Raw genomic sequence first — 6,261 nt, forward strand, 5'->3', positions numbered from 1 at the left:
TACCTGAAGACCTAAAAGAGCTCTGTGCTTCTCACTCTCAACAGCACGACTAAAAATGCATGATGCATAGCAGGAGAACCCTTCAAAATGCTGAGTGTTAACGTCTTAAAAATGTTCTGCTGATGTGATCAATGTGTTTGATTTTGACCATTTTAAAGGGGCAGTGTCATATAAAATCGACTTTTTTTTAGCTTTACATCATGTTATAATGTTATTCCCTCATCAAAAACATACCTGGAGTGTTGACTTGATCCTCTCATGTATATCTAAGAACTTCTTTGATTTCCCATGGCAACCATTCAGCTGTGCAAAACACTTGGATGGACCTAGCTCTGCCTTCAAGATGAAGTTCCTCCTAAAAGCTGAGGCTCACAGAGCAGTTCCTACAGACCCACTCAGTACCTTCAGACTAGCCAGCAGCAATTAGCAAACACCTGGTGGAACCTCACATCAGGTGAGCTCATTATAGGAGCTACTTCTAAGTGCAACGCTGGTAAAAACTTTGTTAAAGATTATAGGAGTCATGTTGTGATGACTTCCTGAAGTGTCAGAAAGAGCAGGAGTTTCTTAAAGAGACAGAGGCCAATTTGACAGGGTTATATAATAAAGTCAAATTTGTTTTAAGTCATATTTGATATATAGAGCATTTTTATAACAGCTACTTGATTACTCGTTCCTTGTAAACACATAATATGCCCCTATAAGAGGTAATTAACCTGGAGGTGTCCTAATGTAGCCTTAATTAGTTGAACTTTGTGTTAATAGATCATTTTATAATATTTCCATATATTCAAATATGTGAGAAAAACACACATAATTTCATAAGGTTTGTGTGTGGGGGTGTGCAGGCGTGTGTGTGTGTGTGTGGGGTGGGTGTGTGGGCGTGTACGTGTGTGTGTGTGTGTGTGTAAACGACCCTAAATTAAACTGTAGGGAGATGCTGCAGAGAGATGGAGTTGCTGGCAGGAGTCGCTGCGTCGCTGCGCTGAACTTCAGCGTCTGCCCTGACAGAGAGGAGGCGCTTCAAAACGCCTCACCTTTACTCAATCTACACTGCACCCAGGATGGAGAAACACACTGCAAGGAGGAAGACTGGGGTGTGCCGTTTCTACACAGCCCTACCAGACTGTAGCGCTGCCTCCGTAGAATAATATGGGAGTGTCACTTCCCTACTAATGCTTTTCATCATGACATGTTTTACATACATGGGGAAATGTGTGTTAATGGCAGTATTTTGCCCTGATCTTATTACAAGCTAACACCAGTCAGAATTTGCTTTAATCCACTCAGTAAGAAACACAAATAAAACATCGTGTGCCATTTCCTGTGCATAAAACTATGCGAAGTTGCTTAATAAATGACGTACTTCTCAGTTGTCCTCAGGGAACCAGCGCTTTTATTCAGAATGGAGCCTAAACAAATCCAGTGAGCTCTCCACGTGGCAGACACATGGTTCCGATCATGAGACAGAGAGAGTTAGGAGCTTCAAACACACACTGACATTCGTTTTACAAGAAGGAGAAAAAAATGCAGAAGCAGAGTTTCTTGATTTCATGTTATTGTTTTAAATGCATTTATAACCAACTTAGAAAAAGCTTTTGCTTTGAATAGAGTTCCTGGAGATTTAGAGTCGATTCAAATTTGTGGGCTCAAGGGGAAAGATGCAAAAGAACTGGCCTGTGTCACTCAGTTTCCGTGAAGGTTAGTACAACAATGCCACGGTGAAACGTGTCTGTTGAAATTTCTCTTCTGATTCTTTCTGGATTAAGGCTCCTCCTTAGTTGACTGGGTGGTGCTTGCTGACAGTTGTGTAATTCATCTTGCAGCAACAAGTTCTGTCAGACAAAGAGCATTTTCGAAGCCAAACTACAGAAGGCAGCGGGAGAGAGCCAAAGTATGTTGTCGGTCTGGCCGCGCTCCAAATTTCCAGTTCTAGCAGATTTATACCCTAAATGTGACTGAAAGGGGAGAGATTAGCTTGCAGAAGGCTGCATGTGCAAGTTTTCAATCATCTCTGCGCGGACGTCAAATCTAACCTGCTTTTAAGTGTACGAGAAATGATTCTGAGTAAGTATTTCCAGAAAAACGCGCTTGAAGAAGCTCCCCAGAGCTGCAGGTGTGGTTGTGAATGGCCACATTATGATCCAAGGCCAGATAGTTCCAAAACCATAATGGAGGTATTTTGTTGTGTGCACTGTAGGAAAGGCTCTCAGAGGGAGAAGAAAGAAGAAAAAATTATCATCACAGAGAACTATAGCAGCAGAAAACTACTGCGTCTCCCTTCTTCCTGCATTAGCAGCCTCTGCTGCTACTTGGTAGGACACAAACATGTACGGCCAGTCACACACACACGCACACACACACGCCCACCCCCACACGCACTGGAATTCTGGTAAAAGATGTGGAAAAAGCTTTCAAATAGATTGATGTTTCACTGCAGACACATATTTCCAGAATGAAAACTTTCCAGATTAAGAAATTATTGTTTTAAGCAAATCATTGGTTAAAAAATGTCCCATGGCTGTAAAGAGCATGATGAGTGTTTAGTTCGCTTTAAGGAGGCAGTTTCTTCTTAAAGGGCCAGCATTATGTAAAATCAGCCTTTTTGAGCTTTACATCATGTTATAATGTTATTCCCTCATCTAAAACATACCTGGAGTGTTGTTCTGATTCTTTCATGCATGTCTGAGAAAACCTTTAATCTCCATGGTAACCATTCAGCTGTGCAAAACACTTGGGTGGGTCTAGCACCACTTTTGAGGACAAAGCTCCTCCTCAGAGCTGCAGTTTCCAAGCTTCTGCCTCACAGAGCAGCCCTTCCCCACAGGTCCCCTGCTGAGTTCCTTCAGACTAGTCAACAGCAATTAGCAAACACCTGGTGGAATGAGCTCAATATAGGAGCTACTTCTCAGTGCAATGCTGGTAAAAAAAAAAAGTTGTTGAAAGGTTAATAGAGGAGCCATGTTGTGATGACTTCCTGAAGGCAGAGTTTCAGAAAGAGGAGATTTTAAAGAGACAGAGGCCAAATTTCAAGGCATTATGAAGTCGAATTTCTTTTAAGTCATATTTTATACATATATATAGTATATACAGTACAGACCAAATGTTTGGACACACCTTTCTAATTCAATGGGTTTTCTTTATTTTCATGACTATTTATAAGGCAAGAAATACCAATTATTAACCTGACAGGGCACACCTATGAAGTGAAAACCATTTCAGGTGACTACCTCTTGAAGCTCATCAAGAAAATGCAGAGTGTGTGCAAAGCAGTAATCACAGCAAAAGGTTGCTACTTTGAAGAAACTAGAATATAAGGGGTATTTTCAGTTGTTTTACACTTTTTTGTTTAGTGCATATTTCCACATGTGTTATTCATAGTTTTGATGCCTTCAGTGTGAATCTACAATGTCAATAGTCATGAAAATAAAGGAAACTCATTGAATTAAAAGGTGTGTCCAAACTTTTGGTCTGTACTGTATATATATATATATATATATATATATATATATATATATATATATATATATATATATATATATATATATCTTACTGTACATGTTTGCTCCAGAGGACATTTGACACCTGCAGGTGTTCTACATGTACACCTGCAAACTTGAGGTTAGTCTGAATTTGTTGACTTTGAACCAGGTGTGTATGTTTTAGTCATACATCACAGTTCATAGTTATGTAAAACTCTGTGCTCTGAGGAGAGTGTTGCTGTTGTAGATTCTGACTCATGCCAGTGTAGAGCCTCATTAATTAGTTACTGGGTTACAGCTTAAATTCTATAATAAATATCCTTCTACCAGAAAATGATAGCTTACATCCAGACAAACTGGTCAGACATACAAATGATATTAATGTAATTTTGGAATGTAAAGTGGTTTAGAAATGTCTCTAGAAAATGTTTGCGAGTTGGGTAAAGTTGCTGTCCAGATTTGTCCAGATTTACAGATTTCTTCAACTTTTCAGTTGTTTGGACTTTTGGTTGACCAAGTGCTAAAACGAACCATTTCTGTGCTGGCAAGAAGAAACTAGCAGCTGTGTTTCCATCACAAATGTGGACAAAACTTTGTCAATATCTCACTAATGTTGAAAAAAACACAACACAATTTTGCAGTCATGGTGTTTCCCTTAAATAAGAAACTTAATTAAGATCACGTGGGTTTGTTCATGTGATAAGCCATTAAGAAACATCCTCCATTGACTTCCTGTTGTCTTCTTCTTCATTGTTTGCACCAGTGGCAACATCCGGTTGTTGATCATGGGACTCGTGTGATGCGATGAGCGTTTCCATTACAGTTTTGCAAAATAAACCTATTTCTATATGGAAAAACCACCTCATCTTGGTGCCAAAACTTTACATCAAATATTGAGAAGTTTTTTTTTTTTTGTAATTGGTGTTTCCATTGAGCAAATTTATTTTTGAAATGTCAAATTGAAGTGAGAGCTCACAAAATGTCAGTGGAAATGCAGTTAATGACATTCGCGCATGAGATGTTAACCCGCCTCGGCCTGATAAAGTTACAAACTACAAAATGTATGCAAGAAATTACACTACCTCTCAACAAAAGATATTAATGCTTCATATCTGAGCATTAATGAATTATGACCTTCTTTGAAAGAGAGAAAGCAACAAGAATTTGTGTACCAAATTATAAGCCGTTGCGGTTGTATAAAATAATCTTGCCGTTCTGGAAACCAAATCAGCGCCTGATTGTTCTGTGTAATTACTGCGATCAAGTTCTGCTTGTGTTTCTTTCAGTTACACCTAACTGGACCACACCTCGAGTAATCTTCGTACCGAGTCAGACCTCTGTGGTAGTACTTACCTGGAATGCTATTATCCACCAGAGTTTGTTGCTGGTTCTTCTACTCCAGTCCAGTCACCAGAACCCCTCTGCCTGTCCCACTCATCCCTCTTCAACCAAAAGAGTCCAATCATCTCTACACTCATCCTGAGTCAGGATTCGTCCCTCAATCAGCACTGGGAACCTTCAGGAAACAAATAACAACAAGTGAGGTCCAAGAAAGATAAACTAATTTATCTCCTGTTCTTCCCTGTTCTCAGTTTGTTTCCTGCTCGTCTGTCTCAATCACTGACTTCTGTTGGATTTTTCTTTGGAATTTCACCGATTGCACAACAAATCTGGTTATATTTTACTCCCCCGTTCTCATTATGGTTTTGAGTCAAAAAGCAAAATCAAAGCTCAGCGAATGGGATTCATGTCGTTTCCGGTGAAGTTGCTAAAATGTGTTACTTTATATGCCTGTGTTTGTGGTGCAAGCAAATATTGATCCTGCAGAAGATAATAGTATCAAATGTGTCATAGTAAGAAAGAAATTGATTTGAGGAAATGTAATATATTGCCAATATACTAAAACATTTTTACTATTTTTTTCACTTTCATGTCCTCTGTATTTATATCATATGAAATATAGTGGATTTCAAACACTCTGTACTTTGTATGTTTGGTCAGATTTTCTCATGTTCCTGTCCTGCCGTCATTGTTCTACAAACATCGATGATTTCCTTGTAGTCTGGGCTGTTTCTATTAAGCAAATTTATTAGCATTTTTCCAGTTTGAGAAATTTGAAGCTAACTGGAATTGCAGCTAGTTCCACCATGTAATAAAAGTGTGTAGGACACAGATGTAGGACTCCGGCATTGAGGACTGCAGTGTTTGTGCCTTAAAGGTGTGTAGAACTGTACACTAGAGTTGTGAAAATACTGTCATGTATTTTTTCACTTTTGAGATGACAACTGGAAACGCTGAAGGAAAACACAGCTGACAGCATTTCACCTGAAGCAACAGCTTTCCATATGACCAGGAATTCAAAGGACGTCCAGTAGCGACCAGCAGGTCGGTCCGGGACACGGATCTCTTCCTGAAGAGTGTCGACAGAATTACATTACCACCAGTGCACTGCTTGCTCATCATTAACAATAAAATTGCGCAAACTGGAATTACGCAAATAAAAATTTTGCTTAATGGAAACACAGCAATTTTGGAGAAAATTACGCTTTGATAAAAAAAATTAAATTGCGCTTGGACGAGGTGGTTTTTCATCTGTCTCGAAATACAGGTATTTGGCAAAACTTTGATGGGAACACTTTTTTTGCATCACCAGAGTCACATGATCAACAGCAGGTTGAAGAAGACGGAAGGAATTGGTAGCAGGACTACGAATTGTTTTTGTTTTTTCAGACAATGTGCAGCTGGCTGCAGCACAGCTCACACAGCATCACAGTTCATA

The 6,261-nt window shown here is 39.3% G+C and overlaps 1 long non-coding RNA gene across 1 annotated transcript; it reads left to right on the forward strand.

The window, feature by feature from the left end:
• Positions 1–1,813: 1,813 nt before the first annotated feature.
• Positions 1,814–5,465, forward strand: LOC116721639 (uncharacterized). The gene is made up of 3 exons (XR_004339633.1): positions 1,814–2,067; positions 2,201–2,315; positions 4,769–5,465. It is a non-coding gene; the product is annotated as an uncharacterized LOC116721639 (long non-coding RNA).
• The last annotated feature ends 796 nt before the right edge of the window (positions 5,466–6,261 follow it).

The sequence above is a fragment of the Xiphophorus hellerii genome, chromosome 6, assembly GCF_003331165.1.
Source record: "Xiphophorus hellerii strain 12219 chromosome 6, Xiphophorus_hellerii-4.1, whole genome shotgun sequence".
NCBI lineage: Eukaryota > Metazoa > Chordata > Actinopteri > Cyprinodontiformes > Poeciliidae > Xiphophorus > Xiphophorus hellerii.